At 49.0% G+C, this 21,482-nt stretch overlaps 1 protein-coding gene across 1 annotated transcript in view; it reads right to left on the bottom strand.

Moving 5' to 3' along the window:
• Nucleotides 1-10,287, bottom strand: part of WNT2B (Wnt family member 2B) — a 47,635-nt gene extending 37,348 nt beyond the window's left edge. The window contains exon 1 of the mRNA XM_026660987.2: nt 10,163-10,287. The gene's annotated coding sequence lies outside the window, so the exon portion shown is untranslated. The remainder of the gene's footprint in view (nt 1-10,162) is intronic.
• Nucleotides 10,288-21,482: the final 11,195 nt, after the last annotated feature.

The raw sequence follows: 21,482 nt of genomic DNA, 5'->3' as shown, positions 1-21,482 counted from the left end.
GTGGAGCCATCCTGGCCTGTTAAAATTGTTAACACCTTGGAATGATTAACAGCCCTAATTTCCTTAGAGCCACTGCTCTGTATATTGAAAATGCTGGTCTCACTGCACAGCATTATGCTGTTAAATCTCCCAACCCCATTTAATTTGTGTGGGTTTTTCCATTCTTTGCTCTCTGGTCACTTTTTAATTTTTTTTATTTTTTTTTAACATTTCCCCAGCCCTGTAGCTGATTCCTGATCAAACTCTCCACTCCATGACCTCACAGCCCTAATGTCTGTGGTGTCAAAATGTGGATACTACAGAGAATTGTTTCATAAGCAAGTGTCTAGAAACTACTGATCTCCTCTGGATCTGAAGAATCGAAGAGCCTGCCCCCAAGAACTGGCCAATGGCATACTGACACCCCATCTTGGTTATGTGGGAGTATTGCTGTGGTACCTGGAACCCCAACTGAGCTTGGGGCTCTGTGCTTGGTGCTGTACAAACCCATAGTAAGAGATAATGTCATTCCCAAAGAGGCACAGAGATCAGATGGGCACAGAGGCGAAGGGACTTGGCACAGCAGGTCAATGGCTAAGCTAGAAAATAGAAGCCAGGTCTCCCGAGTGTTGGGCCAAAGAACGTATTGAAGAGAAGACCCAAATGTGGTCTTAGAAAGCAGTAGGGAATGGAAACCTAGCTCAGTCCAGGCTGGAAGGTGGATAAGTATCACTCCCCCATTTGATGGATAGGAAGCGAATACACGGAGGAACCTGATTTTTCTGAGGTGCTGAACACCCGCGTCTCCCATCAACTGGAGCTGAGGGTGCTCAATACTCCCGACCCCTGGCTTCAGTGTGACTTGCGCAAGCTCGTACAATGAACCAATGCTAGAAGCCAGGGCTTGCGAGTTCCTAGCCACTACAGTGTTTACCCTGCTCAAGAGCTCAGATAAGGGCCTTGGGTAGCTCTGAGAGAGGATGGTCTGTGGTTCCAGTACTGGGCTGGGACTCAGATCTGGGTTGGATTCCTGGCTCTGCCACAGCCTCCTTGTGACACCTTGGACAAATCACTTAGTCTCTCTGCCTCAGTTCCCCATCTGCAAAATGAGGATAATAATTCTCCCATCCTCTGTCTTGTGTATTTGGATTGTAAACTCTTCAGGGCAGAGACCTTTTCCTGTGTCTGGACAGAGCCTAGCACAAGAGTCCTGATCTCAGTTAGGGCCTTGAAGCACTGCTGCAGTGACTATTAATAATGGCTAGTAGGTTTGTAACAGCAACAGATGAGTTCCCCCTGCACCCTCCATTTTCTTCAGTGAAATACCGTCTAGGTAAAAGTTCCTCTGAAGAATGAACCAAGAAATACAATTGGACCAGATTGTGTGCAATGACTGAGAACCCATCTGTTGCAATCGGTTCCCACCAACACGCATTGGAACAATTCCACAGGCCAGAGTTCATTTTTAGCTGGGTTTGACTTAAAAACCAACAACAACAAACCCAACACGTGTTTTTCAAAGAGGCCGTTGTTGGATAGCTCGCCTTAGAGCACTTCAGCACAAATCTGATGGTTTGTGACCCCCAATTGCTACCATTCAGCAGCAGTGTGTGTACACTTCCTTTTATCCAGAGAGTCCATTTCCTGGGAACCTGCCCGGCGCATCCTGCTTCCCCTACTCAGCCATGTGGAATGAGACTGGGTAGAAAGGAATGGCTCTGTACTTTGCAGCAGGTATTGTGGAAGAGAGAAGCAAACCACAGCACTCTCTGCCCAAGGCAGAGCTATGTACAGAGCTGCTGTGACAGCTGCCATCTTGGCAGATGCACTGGGGATTGAACCAGGCACCTCCAAGCTAAAAGCATAAACTGCTACTGTGTGGGCCAAAGCTGTTTGGGCGGGGCTGTGACAGATCCTTTGCCGATCAGCATAGAGGGAACCCTCGAATACACCCTCGCTAGAGGGCTACACTGACTGTAAGAGTCAGTTTTAAGGTTGACTTTATGCCGATGACTTGTTTCTACTGAATGTCTGACTTGACCTCCTGTCTTGGGTACTGCCAGTCTGCCCCAGTAATGATCTTTGGGATGCATCTTCCTGGGGATTTAAACACCATCCCAATGCGAATACAATCGGTGTTAGCGCAGGATCTCCCTTACTGTGTCTGTGGTTTTAAAGGAACCCAAGTGGCCCCAAGCATCCCATGAGCTTCTGAGCCAGGGAATGAGCTTGCTTGTTTTATCTCTAAGGAGTTTGATGCCTCACATCTGTTCTGGTGCCAGACAAAATTAAATATTTGTAGTTTCCAAGGATTGTGGTTAGCATTAAACAAGTTAGCTAAGGAGGATTGTGTGGCTCTGAGTTTATAGGGGGCTGGGGTATGCGTGTGAGGGTTGGGTGTCTGAGGGAAAAGGGGGCACATGTTTGTGTACATTCTTCTTTAACCAAACCTTTATTTGGAAATGACTTTCCACACTCCAGTAACCAAGCTCTCAACAGCGCGTAAACTCTACTAAGTTACTTGCACCACATTTGTTTATTGCATAGTTTATATTGACAAGCAACATTTGTTTAATCTGCCCCTAATCTTTCGAAAGACATTTGAGGCCCATGGTGGGGCCTGATCTTCTCCTTCATACAATAGTCCCAGTATCGTGTATAGGATTAAGCACTGGAGTAAGGCTTTGCGAAGTGGGCTGTATCCCAGAGCAGAGACTGGGGACAACCGGGCTTCCCCAGGCCTGAAGTCATTTTGTATATGACCAGTGTGAGCTCATGTGGAAATGTGACTGAGATTTTTTCCCTCTGTGCTCCTTTTTCAATTTCGGTGATCAGCTGGTATTGTGTTGCTAAGTAACACTTTATAGTTTGGAGGCTTTCTACATATGTGCTGTGATATATACGTGACTTTCTTTCTTCTTGCTGTTGCTAGTTAACACAATATACTGTGATGCTTGAACTGCACTGAGGAACACAAACCCAGATGTGATGGCATCACAAACTTTCACAGCTCTTTGAGACTGTCGAGTGAGCCCATGTCATCATTTGAACTTGAGCTTCCGTGGTAGTATAAATAATAAATATTCAGAGCTACAGGCTTTGAACAAACACATTGTTTTCAGCTAGCAAAGTTTGCCAATTCCTGGAGCTTTGGTGAAGCAACGTGGGCCTGCCTGATGTCCCTGAAAAATCCAGAATTTGCTGTTTAGGTGAAGCATTTGGTTGATATTTCCTTTCCACGCACTGTTGGCTGAACTGACCCAGTTCCTTCAATTAAACTCCTTTAAAAGTTGACTGGGAAAATGAGACGCATTTCCTCTAAGGCACAAGTTGATTGTGTGTCAATCCCTAAAGGGATTTGGCAATAATAAAAACAATGAATGATGCACCACCAGGAGCATTTACTGTAATAGCAATGGCATAAAAGATGTGCTTGCAAACCTATCTAGATCACGAGGAAGATAGCAGCATTCAAAGAAAAGCTGGCCAGAACACTTTCCATGAAGAGTCATTTCATCTAAATATGCTGAAATATTTCAAGGAGATACAAAGTTTTTTCATCAGGAATGTCTGAGGTCCAGGGCTCACTGGTCACATCTGACCAGAGAGACCTGAACTGTGAACACCTGAGCTTTTCAGACCCAAACCAGCCCTTTTCACGTAACTGTGTTGCACAAACATTTGAAAGGTTTTGTTTGTATTCCAGTGTGGAGCAAAAATGAATGTCAAAACCTCAATGTTGTGCAACAGAATTCTTTCCCCAGCCAGCGCGGAGTTAGTGCCAATACCCACGCAGGGTTTTATCACCTGAAAGCCATTTCCGGTTCCGCAAAACCCATCCCTAGAGCCACGTTCTGCCAGAACAAAAACTGCCAGCCAAGAGGATCATCTTGAGAGCGTGGGAGATGGCTTTCATAAGAGCTAGATGCAGCTTCCCCAGAAAGTATGCTAAACATGCTCCTAAATCTAATGAAGTATTTACTTCTATCAGCCGGAAAGAGGGAGAGACCTTGCATTGTAGACCCTGAGAGATGATCAGATACCACGGTGATGGGGGGGTGCCTGTAAGAATCTGGATAGACAGAACTTAGCTGTTATCTATCACTAAAATTAGAGGTCCACACCTGCCATCTCCTGGGAATCCCTGAGAATTCCCAGTTTGAGTGACAGCTCTAAAAGTCCAACTTTAAAAATATTTTTAATGTGAATTTAGTGGTGGTAAAGGTGCTGAATTGTTAGAACAGGAGCCAGGAGATCTCTTTAGTCCCAGAACTGGGACTGTCAGGAGAGCAGCAGGCCAGTAACTGTAATATCTAATAGGCTGTAAACTCTTGGGAGCAGGTATGGTATTTTCTCACTTTCTGTAAAGTGCTATATAAATACCAACTATGGCCACACCTTGTTCTGTTTGAAAATGTTGGGATAGTCTCTCTTCTTCTCCCCCCACCCCTCCTTCAGTGTAGCAAGAGAGGAGGGAGGGAAGGGAGTCTGGGCACAAAGGCTAGACCTGCATCTAAATCCATAGCATTCAGGGTGCTAGCCGCTATGGGTATCCCTTCACTGCAGAGTTTACCTAGGTCTGGGCACCTGGATGTGGGTTCCTAAGTTACCCATGGCATCCAACGACAATGCTGTGCTTGGATCAGACCTGTGTAGCCATGCAGGTGCTAGGATTTCTGGGGCCTCATCCCAGGGGTCAGCCCAAGTCTGGATGCCGGTCTGAATCTGAATGAGTTTGCCTGAAGCTCAGAGGGTTTGGATCAGGGACTCCCTCCAGGGAAGACTAATTCCCTCCACTGCAGGAATCTGGGTGAAATTCTGACCTGTGCTATGCAGGTGGTCAGACTAATGGTCCATTTGGCCCTTACTATCTATGGATCTATAAGCAGAAGTTCAAGTCCATGCTGCAGAATGGCCTGTAATTCAGCACAGGGGGAGTTAGCTTTGTTCATCCAGAACAGGTCCTACTCTTGCCATGTTCTCACTAGACACTGTCAGACATCTGCTGTCTCCAAATGATTTGGAGTTACTGTATAAGATTTATCGGCTCCCCAGCACTGATCACCTCTCACTCCCTGTTCCCCATGACCTTGTGATCAAAATGTCAGTTACATTTACAGTGTGAGAGGAGGAGGAGGGGTAGAAATCCTCTGACCAAACATTATTTTCTAACCAGCAGAGTGGAGACAGGATTATATTGTGTGTGAGAGCAGGAATGGTAGAGTGAGCTCTGAGGGGCATGATCTGCATCTTCTGGTATGTTTGCACAGAACCTAGAAATCTTACTAAAATGTAAAGATTAGAGCTGGTCAAAAACATATCCATCAAATGTTTTTGAACAGAAAATGGCCTTTTCTTAAATGAAAACTTCTATAGAAAATATTGGTTCCCTTCGAAATGTCAGTGTTTCATCATAAACCTAAGAAACAAATGGGTCATTTTATTTCTCCCTGTTTCTTTGCCTTTTTCCTCCTCTGACAGTCGCAAAAAGGAAAAAGTAGGGGAGGCAGCAGGAGGAAAACTTAAAGTAAATGGCTTTGGTTGGAAAAGTGGAAGAAAAATTGCAGGATTTTTTGGGGGGAGGGGAGGCCAGAGGAAATGGGGCAACAAGTCTTTCAAAACTTCCCATGAAAAATAAATGGCCTTTTCCTACCCGCTCAGTTAATAAGATAGGAAGCACTTCAGCTGGGACTAGCCAGTACTCATGACTGCTTACTCCAAATGCTGTTAGCTGGCCCATGGAGGGCTCTCTTCCAGCCCCTTTCCCCCCAAACACACAGTCCTTTAACCAGGCTTCCCTTCTCTCTCCTCCTTGGTAAGGAGCTGAAATATTCCAACTCCCCTCCTAGTCCTTGAGTCTTTTCCTTCCTCAGCTCCTCATGTATCAGTAACCTCACATTCCAAGAGGCTGTTATTCTGTTCTCACCTGCCCTGAAGCTGGGGGCAGACACCATAGGTAGCTAGCTGTGGCCCCAGGCCAGTGCCTGTATCAACCTGATACTCATGGCTGGTGATGCACGTTTGCTGCCCCAGTCACTTCAGTTCCACACAGGCTGAATGTGCTGTACGAGTCCTCCTCTGGGTATTGCTGGGAACAGCATTATTGTTCATTTGTTTGTATTACACTAGCGGCCAGAGCCCCATTGTACTGGGCGCTATAGTTCACACATTCCACTTCTTGTGTCTGTCACCACTTCTTCCTCGTTACTAAACTCTGGGCTATGAGCTGAATGCACACCATTCTTGGCCTCTCCCCTCTTACCAGTTGCTGAAGCAGTCCAGCGGCAATCAGGGTACCACTATGGAAGTGGCCTCTGAGATTATGCCAATGAGAATGCAATTGTCATCACCTCAACAGCAAGAACAACCAGCTTCCTGGCTGGAGAGCACTTGGAGGGGACCTGCCATCCAAGAAGCTACTGAGGCAGAGTATGAATTAAGCAGGGTGAGAAGACAAGTTCCTCTTCACTGTCAGGTTTGGTTCTTTCACTCCCACTTTCTGGCTTTGCTAAAAACTGGCAACTAAATCCATGTTGGGTTAGGGCCCTTTGCAGGCTGGACTGCACTGACAGCTTCCCTGAACCTGAGAAGCAGCAGCCAGTGATGCAGTCTTAGTATCACTGGAATGTTAAAGAGCCACTCGTGCCTTCTGGAAAACCTCACATTCTCCATTTTCCTGGTCACTCTTGCTCTGTCTCCCCCACTTCTTATTTCCGAGGGAACTAACAAGGAATGAGACTAGTACTAGAAGGCTGAATGGCTCCTGTTACGTTGTCCCTGCAAGAGTTCTCTCTGACATCATACTTGAGTGGTCATGGAGATGATTATGACAGGCTTACCTATTTCAATAAGGACTCATCAGGAGCAAGTGAACTACGAAAGAGCAAAGTTCCTGTGTTAATTCAAATATCCCAGAAAATACACTATCCCAGAGCCATTCAGGCAATATGCCTTATGAATAGCAGTGTGGCATTCCATTTCTGTCTCATGGTATAAAATCTAACCTCTAGCGAAGTGACTGACAGCTCATTAAGAGCAGGATTACAGCTGCAATCTTCAAAGGACCCTTTGAAAATTAGTGGGTGCCTAAATCTCGTGGGTTCCTTTGAAAAGCCCAGCCCAAGAATGTAGTGGCTGAAATTGCTCTCCCAATTTCTTTGACGTGGGCATCTATACCATGATACCCCAGAACTGGCTATGCTTTTTTGCTGCTTAAATGGATTATTTTTTGTGTCTGAGCTAAGAGGTTTTGCAAACAGTGTGTTGGCCAAAAATATTTTCAAATGCTTTGGGGGCTCTGGGGCAGGGAGGGGACTTTATGGTTGAAATGCAATTTTTTAGAAGGTTTCATCTCACGTTAGAGAATCTGCAGATGCTGAGGCACTGGGTCGTGATGGGTCATTACAACCCCCTAAAATATACCTGGGGCTAGATTTTTTTCAAGAGATCTCCCCCAACCCTCACCGGTGAGAATAATAAGGAATTCCCCCACCTTTCTCCATGGGAGCAGAGAATCTAAGTACGAAAAGCCGCGATGCCATCTTCTCTTCACTTTGCTACATAAGCAAATGCTTTACCAAAAAAAAAAAAAAAGTCTGTTTCTTTATGGCAACTCAAAAACGAGTAACAAGCCCTCACTAACACGCTCTGATTCTTAATACGAGCCACCTGTCAGACCCAAGGCTAGGTCCGTTGCATTCACAATCTTTCAAACCTTTTTGGCCGTTTTTCTTGGAGCCGGGGATTAGCAAAACCTGAGACAGCTCATTGAACTTTGCTGGCTAATGGTGTGATCCTAGAGGAGCTGAACAAGTCCTGGCTCCCACTGATTTCACAACCGTTCCCGATCAGGTCCTAATACCGTTCTCTTAAGCAAGGGGCTTCAATCCCCGATTTTAAGGAAATTGATGAGATGAAGAACAGACCTTCCCTGGAGTTCAAGCAAGGTTGGTAGCAGCAAAACCTGACAAGAGCTCCACAAAGGGGGCTTCTGAAGGGAAAACTCGGTTTGATCTGCTTCTGGCTAGACTCTTCCTTGAAGCTGAACTTGAAAGGCGGTGTTTTGAATAGCAGAGAGATACTGAAGCCCCATAGATCTGTATCTGAGGCAGAGAGTTTTAATCTTCCATAGGATGATCAGAAAGCTCCAATCCTCAAAGTCCACAGGTGAGCATTCTCCAAAGGACACCAGCTTTGGTGACTCGCCTCTTTCTATTGTATTGCCCGCTGCAGAATTCAGCAGTGACCTACTCACCTGTACCCAGGTTGAGTATTTGGCTGTGGAAGTCGGACACCCCCGCCCCCCCCATTGTTTTTCTATTTCTGTCCGCGATTTGGATGCGTAGCAAAATCAAAGCAAGCAGTTAGTTAACTGCCTTCTCCTTTTCTTAACTTGTAGCAGCATAAAAGAGGAAAAGTGTAAGCCCCTTTCCCTGATCCTCAATGGATGCAGCTAATGAACATCTTTCACAGGACAGGAGAAATCAGGGAGGGGTTTTTTTGGGGGGGGAGAAGTGGGGAATAAAGAACGGAGGCTTTGCGCCCCTATGTCTGTATTGATCAACGCCCTGCTCAGCGAACGCCAGTGTTGGAGGGGGGAGTTTCTCGCAGCGCTATGCAGGTTGGAACAGGGACATGAAAGCAGGCTCGTTGCTAGCCTGGGTAATGAAGCGTTGGCATGGCTGGACGGGGCGCTGTCGTTTTGGTTTGGGGAGCTTCTCGACGGGAAACAGGACCTGTTTTCATGCGTCAATCCTCTCCCAGCTCCGGCCCCGATCCTGCAGTTTTTACTCAGCCAAATGTCCGCCGGACTCCTTGCCTGAGTATAATCGTGCGGGTTTCTCGGTGTCTTTGCTTGGTTTGAGTTTTTTGAGAGGCTGGAGTCGGTTAGTTTGTTCAATTCGTTTTGGTTCTCTCCGGATAACAAGACGGTGGGTGAGATGATTTCCTAGCACGTCAGCACAGAGCGAACTTTTAACAAGCACCCTGTTCTCGGGCTAAACATGCCGTTTACACGAGACTGAAATAGGGTCTTGCCGCCTCTTCCCTTATGTGTCTGAATGGTCAGCGGGGCTCTTAGCTCGGGGTTGACCATTTTTACACGTTGGAAGTTAAATCCAATAGTCGGATTTGAAATAACCAGGTTTTCTCCACGTTTTAGAAAAGCCCCACGCTCTAGATCGCAGCTTGTACTACCAAGCTCTGAAGGTAACTAACTGTAGCATTGACCCAGCGCCTCGTTAGTGCTGGGTCCTGCCGCAGCGGACGGTCGGCCTTCGTCATTCAAGGAGCTTTTTGTTTAATTCCAAAGTATGAAAAATAAAAACACCCTTAAATTGCAACTCGGGTGTGAGGAGGAGGCTAAAGCCCTGTTTATTCCACAGCTGCATTAACAATGACAAGCGTCAACTTTTGCTTGGGGCATGAGTCGGTATCCTAACAACCGGGCAAACCGAGCAGTCAGCCTGCAGTATTCTCCCCACCCCCCCGGCAGAGGGGGGCTTTTAACAGGGCAGTTTTGCTAGGGGAAGGTGGGGGCCGGATCCTGACCCCACCGCCTCTGCTGGGAGCACTAGGGCTGGGAGCAGTCGGGGCGAGCGGAGCTAACGCGAGGGGAAGGGGTGCAGGGCACCAGCACCCCGGGCCGGGGGTCCTAGGGCCTAGCAGTTCTGTCTTCACGGAGTGTCACGCTGCCTTCGACTGGCTGGAAACCCCCCGGCAGCACCTGTCCCTCGCAGGGATCCGGCCTGGCGGGGACGGGACCCCCACCCGCGGGACGCTCGCTCTGGGGTTGGCGCCGGGGGAGCTTTGGCCCAAGGGAAAGCGCCCCCGGCTAGTTACAAACCCGGCTCGGGGGTTCAGCAGGGCAGTAACTTCTCCCAGCTCAGCCAGCCCCGGCCCTGTCCTCCCTCGGCCGTTCCCACCCTCGCTGCGCCCTGCGCGCAGCTCCGCGGAACACCCTCCCGCCCCCTCCAACGCAGAAAGCCCGGGGACCAGCCCGGCCCGCGCCCGCAGCTGTCACCGCGCGCTGGCTGCTGGCGGGAGCCCGTTCGCACCTTCGGCTCCCGGGGCTGGGTCCCTGACCGGCCCGAGCTGTCCGGGCAGGGGGACGAACCGGAGCGCTCCCCAGCCAGCCTGCTGGAGGGGTTGCGGGCTCCAGCTTCCCCCCCCCCAAATCACTTACCACCACGAGGAGTCCACTCCGGGCGTGAGCGTCAGCAGCACCAGCACCACCGCGAAGCAGAGCCGGGAGCTGGCATTCGTGCCCTCGGCGGGGGCCGCTGTCCGCGGGAGCTGGCTGCAGCCGGGGGCCCGGGGGGCCAAGGGGATCCTAGCAGCGCCTTCCCCGCGGCTTAAGCTCAGCATCGCTTCCCCAGGGCGGCTCTCGAGACGGAGAAAGAACAGGGGCAAGTTTTATCCAGCTTCCCTCGGGGCGCGGGACGGGGCCGGCCCCCCTCACTCCTCCCGGGGCAGCCAGGCTCCGCCTCGTCCGTGGGGCCGAGCGCGGCTTGGCAGGTCCCGCTCTCCACGGCTCGCGCGGCTGCGTGGGCAGCGGGAGGCAGCCGAGGGCAGGAGAACTGCTCCATGCGCCCGGGCGCACCGGCTGGCTTGGGGACGCGCCGCCCGCTGGCGGGCACCTCCAGCAGGGCTAAGCCCCCAGCGCGGGCCGGGGCAGCTCGCTCCTGAGCAGGGAAGGGGCCGCTTCCATGGAGCTCCTGGCGCGGGGGCTGCGGACACACTGGAGCTGCGGGCGTGGGGGCAGCCTAGAAATATTGACAGCTCCTGTGCGCTCCGGGCTCTCATTGGGCAGAGTCAGCGGCGCGGGGACACGGCTGGGCTGGAGCCGGCCCTGCGCTCCCCTCTCCCCAGGGGCGCCTTGGCCACCCCCTGCAGGCTACGGGTCCCGGGCCCCCTTCCCCCAGGCACCAGCCCGCCTGCTGCCCGGCGAGAGCTCCGAGCGCCTCGGGGAGCGGCCGGCTCCGGGGTGGGCCCCACTGAGCGAGCAGGGGCTGGGAGCGGAGCAGGAGGATTTCCTTGGCACGGAACCCGCAGCCCTTCCTGGGGCTGCCCCGGGGCATGGTGCGCGCCCTGCCCCGAGCCTTGAGGGCAGTGCGCCTAGGGGGGACCCTGACTTCCAACAAGCCAGCACTTCCCGGAGCTGGGTTACCGCTGAAAGCTCAGCCCCGGTGGAACAGCCTTTCCTCAGGCCAGTGATCCCCCCTGCGGGCCAAGGGCTTCCCACCCGACCGGCGGGACAGGACTTCCAGCCACTCACTCGCCTTCCTGCTCCTTTGGCCTCCCGCCGCCGAAACACTGAGCCCCGCACGCCTATAAAGACGGGTTTATTTTAATGCTTCCCTGTGGAGACGGTCAGATACGGGTGACTGTGATTTCCCCCGGGCTCAGAGGCGCTACTGCCCAGGTATAGACACCCCCCGCTACCGGGGCGATCTGGAGGGCAAGAGAACCCAGAGCAGAGCAGCTGGGGGATGGTGTGTGCTGATTCACTAACCAGCAATGCCCAGATTCCCAACAGTGACGAGTGATTTAGGGCGCTCAGTGTGTGGGACTCTGACAATTAGGCTCCTTGAAGGCGTCTCACCCTCACCCCCAAATCACTTGCATCTTGCAGATCTCGGTCCACGTCCCAAAGCGTTTATTCCAACCTGTAGCAAAAGCAGTTACAAATGCCAGCTTCTCTACAGGCGGATCTCAGGCGGCTTCCTGTCTGTCCTGTTTTTGTACCAATTCTGGCTCTGCTCAGAGCGGGAGAGGAGCTGTGTGTGCGCAGGTAGCTAGCTCCAGTTGTTGGTTTCATGTGCACAGGGAGAGCGAGGGAGACTCTCTGAGCATATTGGCTGGGGAAAAAAAGATCCCATTAGCCTTTGGCTTTTTAGGATTTCCTTTCAAGTTCTCAGAGAAGAATGTCTGTGAGAGAGGGACAGTCCACTCTGAGGCCTTGGCCATTGGATGGTTGTAGCAACCCTGGTGTTTGATTTCTCAGAATGGTTTCAGGCAAAAATTCTGGGGTTCAGTGTATCTTTATAATCTCCTCTGATAACTTGTTTCCTGACTCCCAGCTATAGAGTAATAAAAATGCTTCACACTCTGTTCCAGGGCCTTTCATCTTCAAAGCAGCTCTTTGCAAACATTAACCAATTAATCCTTGCAGGGAGTTAAGCATTTGGTCCCAATCCTGTAAACACTGAAGGGCCTGCCTTAAATCCCATTGACTTCACTGGAACTACTCACAGGCTTAAAGTTAAGCATGTGCATAAGTGTTGGCAGGGTCAGGGTCTTAGCTGACAAGCTTTATTGGTTTAAGCGGGGCTGCTCATTGTAGCCGAAATAGCCAGTTGCTGTGGGCAGAGTGACCCCTTTATGGTAGGAGAAATCCTTCCTAACCTTGCTGAGGAGAAGATGATGCCCTGAAGCATGAGATTTAGTTGCCCTTTTTAGGCTGCATAACTAGGAGTTCACCCCAGGCCAGGTTTCTATGCTGCATAGACGCGTTTTACAATTTCAGGTTCTCTCCCACCCCTGCTTGGTTAAATTGCTGCTTTGGACAAAACGCCATTAAATCGATGTATTTGAGGAGGCAGCATAACCTAATGGCTAGATCACTGGACGGGGACTCTGGGGAGATGGGCTGTCTTCATGGCTCTGACCCTGATGTGCTGCATGACCTTGGGCACGTCACTTCCCATCTCTCCCGCCCCGTGTCTGAAGTGTGTGCGTTAGCTCTTGAGGGCACTGCTGTCCATCTGGGCAGCACCCAGCAGCAAGGAACCTTGCACGAGCTACAGTAATGCAAATAATGGATCTGACTGTTAATACACCGAGAGAGGCAGCGAATAGAACTTCCATGTTAAAATACTTCCTATTGCCTTAAGTTGCAAGCCCCCTGAGTGGTAGCTCAGTCAGAAAGATTAACCGGGTGTCTAATATCTGCTTAATGCAGGTGGTGCACACCCACTGAAATCACCAGGACCTTTGCCCAGCGTGTATTGCTACAGCAGGGTTCGGACAGCCTTCCTCTGAAGTGCCTTGTGCTGCCACTTTCCCAGACAGGATGCTGGCCTCCCTGGGCCAGGGCTCTGTAGGAACACTGTCTAGCCAGCCCTGTGTTCCTATGATGGGGTCAGGCACAGCAGGTCTGCTGCATGCCCTGGGGGCTCAGATGTCCCTGCAGTGGCAAGGCTATGAGGCAGAAGCAGGCCAACAGAAATCAGGAGCTGAGGGGAGCACAGACTGTTCTTGTGCTCCCCACACGCTGAAATCCACCATGATTGCAGCACTTATCACTGAAGGTAACTTAAACACGTGTATTGCCAGCAGACGCTTGGCTTCTAGCTCAGGTCCTGATCCCTCAAGGCCCTTACTCACCTGAGTAATCCCCTGGAAGACTGTAGAACTGCTCATCGGAGTAAGGGCCTGAGCCTGCAGAATTTGTCTTTTCACTGTGGCTAATGCATCCATGTAGGTGCCTGGGATCTGTTGTGTTAGTTGGGCTCACCCAGCAGGTGTCACTGCAGGGTGAGCACTATGGAGAGGAATCACCGGGTAGGAAAACGATGAACAGAGAAAATAGTCTCCGCACATCTGTGTGAACTGCCAGCCTGAGCTGAGCGCTTGGGGGTCTGACTCATGATTTTTGAACACTTTGGGGTTGATCTCCTCTGCTTTCCTGTGCAGGGTTCAGGATCTGGGCAATTTGGCTTTCTTTTTTTAATGGAAAGGATTTCAAGGAGAGTCCCCACGGTTTGCAGTTTCCCCAGCATCACCTCCTTTCAGAGCAGCCTGACCCCACTCCACCTTGTAACATAAGCACAGAGGGAGAATTCCCCCTATTGGAATAGACAGGCTGGTGGGGATGAGCCGCCAGGTGCTATGCATGGTCTCAGGGCTCTGTGATAAAGTTAACCCAACCCTCAAACTTATTTGTCTTGTTTTTCATTCCTATTAAATATCTTGGATATAAACTCCTGAGGGAGAGGGAATAAGCGGGTCTGAAGGTGAGCACTTTGGAAGCCAGATCTCTCGGAAAGCAACCAAATGGGGGAAGGCTATAATGAGGCAGCCGTGTAAGGTGAGCGGTACCATTTGATGGTTTCAATATCGCCATGACAAGTCAGGCCCCTGGACTTAGGGGAATTTAAAGACTGATGAATGCTGGGTTCTCTTGATCTGCCTGCTGGGGTTCTGATTGAGCTGTCAGGATTCACATTTCTCAAGCTTTCCTCTTGCACCAGGAGAAACTTACTTTCCTTTTGAAATGAAAGCTGAGATCGTCCTGTAACAACAGGACCATAGGCCTTAAGGAAAACACCAAATATCCCGAGACCTATGATCAAGTTGTGATAGTTGGCAAGACTTCATGAAGATGTGTACTGTTTCTTTAAATCTACAGCAGGAATCCAGGCAGGAACTGGGGGCTGGAGGAGGTACTGGAAGTAGAGACAGACAGAAGGCTTTAGGGATAACACTGGTTTCTTTATTCCAATAAAGTTCCTTGTTCAGTGTTAGAAGAAAACAGCTCTTTCTGTGACTCCTTGGCACTGTCACATGACAGCACCCAAAATCTGACTTCCCAGAGACCATATACCACCAGGACTGAGATACATCCTAGCCTGCTGGAGTCAGTGGCGAAACTCCCTTTAACTTCAGTGGTGACCAGGATTTCACCCTTGCCGTTTAGTGCAAGGAGAGCAGGCAGCCCAGTTCCTGCTGAAAGCCTCTTCAGAAGACTGTCTTCTTCTAATCACAGGGCAGGTGGCTGTATGGGGCTCAGCCAGAGCCCCTCCCCCTTCCCAAAGCAGGGCAAGGAAGTTGGAGAAACACCACTTTCTGAGGTTCAATGGGCAGCCTGCAGAGCTGTTCATCTTGCTGTTCTGTGCTTGGGAGCACAAGAGTAGTAACCTTACCCTTCACTGCGAACCCTTCACTCTCTCAACTCCAATAAGACCGTTTGTCTCTGGACCTCTCTGCCTTGTTGTCCCTCCATCTCCCCAACCACCAAATCTCACATCACAACCTCTCTCTGCTCAATACGGTTGTGCATTTGCCATCATGGCCTCAGTCAGACTTGCTTCTGTAGGCCCCAAAACACTGCAACATGGTGTTGGCTTAATTGACTGTGGAGCTATGACACCACACCAGATGAGGATCTGCCCTTCTGCCGCACACTGGTTCAAAACCACGCATGATATCACAATAAAACCGTTGTCTGGCAACTCACAAAGACTGATCTTACCTTGAAGAGCTGGCTCTTTCTTGTGGACCCTAGCTGGCTTGTCCTTCCCTGGTGTTGGATGCCAGCAGGTGTCTGGACTACCATGGAGCAGGTTTCCTCTGAGTGGCTTTTCAGGCACTTTCAGTGGTGCCTATTTGCTTTCATGGGACTGCAAACCTCAGTATCTGCTGGAGTCCTGGGATCTTTTGCCGACTTAGCTTTGCGAAAGTCTCCAGCCAGACCCACCCCCTTGCGTTCTCTGCCCTTTCCTTCGTCCTACAATTGTTAGATTAAATAATGACTTCACTGGCCTAAGAGAAACTGAGACCAGAAACAGATGCCAGTTTTTAATCCAATTAGACTTCTCAAAAGTACAGTGACAGAAAGCAAGTGCCAGCGGGACTTGGTCCTTTTGTCTGCGACCCAACTGAAATATTGCATTACATCTTATTTATAAAGCTATCCCGCTGGGGAAAAAAGATTGAAATATCTATATATAGACTATTGTTGGAGCCTGTGGATTTGTTTAGAAGTCTCATCATAGTGTATCGTGTGCTATGATCTCACGGCTGCTTCTGCCACCAGCGAACACTGAGGGCTGCTAGCAGAACATACTGTATTCCATTCTCTTCAACCTAATACAATAGCCTGGGGCACATTCTCTAGTTGGTAATATTTCCCACGGGGGGGCACGTTTCTGCTTTAGGCTGTTGCCATGAAGTGTAACTTTCTCCAGTGCCAGAACTTGGGTATTGAATCTTCATTCATGGCTCCGAATTTGTATTTCTTTTTTGCTGGCAGGGTTATACCAGCCAAGATGCAGGCCCCCTGAGTCTTGTGCTTTCCCATCAATAATTGGTGGGAAATAATTACTAACCATTCCTATTTCACGATGCTTTCCCACTGCAAACAGACTGAGAGTCACACAAATTATGAAATCAAAAAATGGTCCTGTCCCAAATTGGGATGAAAGGTCAAAAGCTTGAAAATTTTCGAACACCAAAAATATATTAAAAAAAACCCAGCAAACTGTTTGGGTCAATTAGAACGTTGCATTTTGATTTTGAAACATTTTATTTTCATTGTGACCATTTAAAAACATTAAAAATACTGTAAACTGTAACTTATGTTTTGAAACAAAGTTGTTTTGAACCAGAAAATGAGATTGTTTTTTACATGCTGAGAAATGTTTTGACTAGTTTTGAAACTTTTTTCAAAATTTATTTTTAAAGTCATTGAAACGGACCCATACCAGGGAAAACTTTTGATTTTGATGAATTGGCATTTTCTAATGAAAAAAGCATAGATTCCAAGGCCAGAAGGGATCATTGTGACCATTTAGTCTGATCTCCTGTAACACAGGCCAGAGACCTTCCCCAAAATAATTCCTCCAGTATATACTTTAAATCCAGTCTTGCTTTAAATTATTGCCAATGATGGCAAATCCATCATGACCCGTTGAAAATTGTTCCAATAGTTCCCATCAACTATTTCCCCTTTCTTCCTCTTGCTTCATCTCACTTCCAACCCCCCCACCCATCCCACACAGAGCTTTGTATACCCCCCAGAAGAGAGAGGGGTCAGATGCTCTAAGGGCATGTCTACACTCGAAGTCGTGCTGCTGCAGCTACGCCACGGTAGTGCAGATGCTTACTACAGCAACGGCAGATGTTTTCCATCCCTGTAGTAAATTTACCCCCTTGAGAGGTGGCAGCTGGATTGATGAAGAAGTCTTCCATTGACTTAGCTGCATCTACAGCAGGGGGATGTCACACAGGGCATGGAAGTTTTTACAGCCCCGTGGAATGTAGCTAGGTGGACCTAAGCTGTAGATGTAGACCAGGCCTAAGAAGGCCACAAGGGCCTGCACTATTGCCAATCTATCCTATGTGGAAGGAGCCCAGATACTATGCTGATAGGTAGCTGTACCCCACCCTAGGATGGATGAAGAGCTGGGAGCTATGTTCTTTAGGTGGTGGTAGTAGTGCTGTCACAATGGACACCTAGGGCTCTGGTCTTTGTTCTTTTTCAGAAAAGGAAGAGAGGAAATGACAAGTATCGTACTTTAAAGCACATTCGTTTCCAGTTGGTAAGAATACAAATGGGCAGCCCCATCACTTGGGTCTACGGATGGGACTTCCACTGGGCAAATTTAGAACCTGCCTGAAAATTGCTCAGGATTGGAATGATCGAGGTTCTGGATTTGCAATGGAGTGACTGGCTGAGGCTCTGGGTGGACAGTGGAGATAAGAGCACTTTTAGAGTGAGGAGGGGACATTTTTTGTGCTTTGACTTTCATTTGGCTCTGATAAAAAGCAAGGTAAGGGTGTGTTTGTGTGTGTGTGTGTGTTAATTTAGTCCTTGAGAAAGAACTGGAGCTGCACCCACAAGGCCAGATTTCACAGTGCACAGCACCCATGGCATAGTCAGTGTCAGATTTTTCAAGAGCTCAGCATCCAAATTGCTGAAATCTTCTGGAAACATAGCTCTTTATTTTGGTGACTGATGGAAATGGAGTCCTCTTGAAAATCTGTCCATAGGATCTGATCCACAGTACAGGGAAAGACTCCTGTTGACTTCACGGGGGGTTGAATTAGGCTTGTATTTATTAGACTGTATTTAAGAATAACTCTCAGTGGGGTTTAAGTGGCTCAAAGGTGGCTGAAGATTTCACAAGGAGAGGGAGCCCGAGTCTTGCTCTACAAACTGCTGCGTGCCAGGGCCTGCTTGGCTCTGGCCGGAAGAGTGTGTATTTGATCTTTCATTCAAATTAGCAGCGTGCACAGAATGTGTGTGTGTTTTATACACATGAGCTGATGTGCGTAAATAAACAAGGCTCTGCTTTCAAAGGCTTTCATGGTTCATTAACTTCAAAGGAACAAACTATTTTCTTAACAGGTCAGTCACTCTGGAAACTCTCATTCCCTTGGTGTTGAAGGTGGCTATTGGCTCTCGCCGGGTCTTGGCACTGGCTTGGTGCGGCTATTGTTGTGTCTGTTAGTAGTAACACTTTGCTTTGTCAGCATGCCTCTGACCAGGGGCTGCAGTGTGCGTGGGCACACACACACACACATACACACGGTTGGCTTTATCATTTATTTTGATTTTTTTTGAAGTTTGTAAAAGGAGGAAAAGAGCATGAGGAAATTAAAAAAAAAAAAAGTTTGTAGACATTCATTGTTTCCAGAGAATTGATGGTAGGTGGCATCCAGCCTGCAAAGGAGCATGCCGTAGAGCATACCTGTTTGGAGGGATGGTTTGTAAAGTCTGAGACTTCTTAGTAGTGTTGGGTGGGAAACAGTTTTCCAAACCCGTGAAAACTTTGGAGATTTCAAAAATGATTCCCATCCTGAGTTGTGACAAAAAGTCCATCTCAAATTTCAAGAAACCAAATATATATAAAATGTTTCGTCAATTTAAAAATGTTTCCATTTTGGTCATTTTAATTTTTTTTTTACTATAGTTAGTTTAAATTCTAAATAAAGTTGTTCTGAATTGAAAAACTGGCATTTTTTAATTTTGAAAAGTTTCAGATGTTTCATTTAGATAACTTGCAAAAAAAATTTTTTTTTTTTAGTTGTGAAATTCATCAGAACTGATCCTCTCTCACAAAAAGTTTTGGTCTTGATAAATTGCCATTTTCCAATGAAATTTTTTGTCAGAAAATTCCTGACCAGCTCTACTTTTTGGTGGCAGTAGAGAGAGGGGTAGGGCTTGCGGATAAGGCACTGCCTGGGACCCAAAAGATCTGGGCTCTGTCCCTGGCTCTTACAGACTTCCTGGGCATGTCACTTAATCTCTCTAGGCCTCAGTAAAATGGGAATAGCAATCCTTCCTGCCTTTGTCCTGGCTCTTTGGGGCAGGGTCTGTCTCTTACTATGCGTCTGTACAGCGCCCAGCGCAATAGAGCCACAACCTGGATTGGGGCTGTAAGTGCTACTGTAATACACACGATAAGTGAGTGTGGGGTGAACCTGTGGTTTTGGTTAAATGTAAAACTTTCTGGTTTCAGCCCCCAGAGCCAGCGAATCTTGTCAAATTCAGCCCCCTGGCAAAGCAAAGCTGGAGGAAAACATGCATGAACTCCTGCAAATGGGAACTAGAGCTTTAATGTTATCTAGAGCTATAATGCTAACCTTTGGTGTAGAAGCTTCTAACCCTGTAAACTGTAATTCTAAGGTGTGGAGGGGCTCAGATTTGTACCCTGAGCTAGATCAATAATGTAACAGGCAAAGAGGGCTCTTGGGGAACCTGTTCACTGTGTTAAAACTTCCTTTTTAAAATAATGCTGAGCCTTGCGTGGTCGCAGCTGCTTGGAATCCCAAGAGGAAAACCTTTGTCCCAAAACAACCCCCAGCATCAGTCCTGCTGACCTCACATGAAACCTGTTTTCTGAGGTGACGCAGCCCCTTATAAATAGACCATTTATTAACAGCTTACTTTGGAACAGGACATTAAAGTGACACTGACAGGCAAACCTGACCCTCCCTAGGCAACACGACCAAGGAACTCTGTCACCAAGCGGGCGGGGAGGATAGTTCTCCTCAGAAAGCCTTGTGTGCGTCACATCTGAGCAAAGGAGGTATGTCTCCAGGACCTGCCGAGGGTTTTGTGTAGGAAGCTGAACTGTTCTTGGTTACATGGGATTCCAACAAGACTCTAAAGTTGCCATTTGTTGTTTTCTGGCAGCGACGGAGTGGGCCTCAAACTTCCCTATGCTGGGACCTCCCCACAGTCTACATAGGACCTAGCTAGAATCACCCCCATCCCAGTTAGCAATAGGCGCAGGGCAGGGTGGTCACAATCCCCGAGGACTGTTTGTGATACCCTGATGGGTCACAGCCCCCGGCTCCCCACCCATACCCTACGGCCCTGATTCTGCATGCGGACCCACGCCAGCAGATTCCTGGCAACAGGACTCCTTGTGGAGTTGATAGCAGGATGAGGCTTATCATGGCATAAATGCTGCTTTCCCCTCGGTTCTAGGCCGTTTTTCACCCCAGAGTGAATGTCAATAGCCCATTTGATAACCCTGTTCTGGTTTTTATACAGCCCTTGCCCACTGTAGCATCTGACGGCCTCCATAATAGGGGCATGCACCTATGTGACGTGGGCCCATGGTGGCCTATGCTGTATGTTTCTGGCACCTAGGATGATTAAACTACCTGAGAAAGGTCCACAGTTCTTGAAAAGTGAAAGATCCATGTTTGCAACAGGGCTCTCCCCCCAACTCCAATGCTGCTGGGATCTCCCACGCAGCAATTTATGCAACTGATCCAGGGTCAGATTTGACCCTCCCCACAAGGGGTTAAGGTGGCCAGGCAGGCCAATTAACGCCACAGGCTGCACCTGAAGGAAGAGCCAGAGAGCAGGGAATTGATTGAAAGCAGGCTCAGCTGTGCAGGAACAAGTAGGGCCCAAGCCAGGTACTGGTGCAAGGCTGCAGGAAGGCATGCAGCAGCAGCAGCAGCAGCCACTCCCTGGGAAGAGAGAAGGGGAACCAGATGTGGTAGGGAGCAGTGAGGGCTGGGAGAGGAAAGTGCAGAACTGCTGAGCTGAGGGTCCCTGGATCAGAGCCCAGAGTAGAGGGCACTGAGGGAGTGGTGCTATGGGGCAGTGAGAGGGAAGACTGCTGAGGACTGCTAGGGAGAAGGGACTTCGCTACCCTGGAAGGTGGGAACACTGAGTTAGCTGGCCCTAGGGTTACAAAGAGGGCGCTGCAGTTCCTGGAGCGGGAGAGGGGCTGCAGACCTGTGAGAGAGCGAGAGAGAGACAGCTGTGGTGTGCAAACTGCGGATGGGGACATCGAACTCAAGCACTAATCCCCAGTGTGACCAAGAGGAGGTGCCAGACCAGTGGTGAGTACTATGCCCCGTGACACCCCCTGCAGACACTGAAAAGCGTCTGACTCTATAAGGAGTCACACTGGTTCCAATGAAGGGCAAGTGCTAGCCAGTGGCTGACTCTGACCCTCGTTGGGGAAGGAGCACCCAGTGCTGAAATGAGACCCTGGGCTGCTGCTTGGAAACTCTGACTTTATGCTCTAATAAACTGAGGCCCAGCGTCATTAATGCTGAATCACTGCCCATTAATGAGCCCCTACGTCTCTACTTTCATACATAATTGTAAGAAAGTTTCCTTCTAGCTGGAGAGGAATTAAACTTCCCAAAGTGTGAGGCAGTTTTAATTAAACCATTTGGTCTCATTTTTAGGTCTGCGTTAATAACTTCAGGTGGGTAGGAAAAAACATAGCAATGAATTGGTCATTCAG

Source organism: Terrapene carolina, unplaced genomic scaffold, assembly GCF_002925995.2.
Source record: "Terrapene carolina triunguis isolate 2854851 unplaced genomic scaffold, T_m_triunguis-2.0 Scaffold926, whole genome shotgun sequence".
Taxonomy (NCBI): Eukaryota; Metazoa; Chordata; order Testudines; family Emydidae; genus Terrapene; species Terrapene triunguis.
Note: the sequence above shows the minus strand (reverse complement) of the source record. Positions and strands in the feature narration are given on the sequence as shown.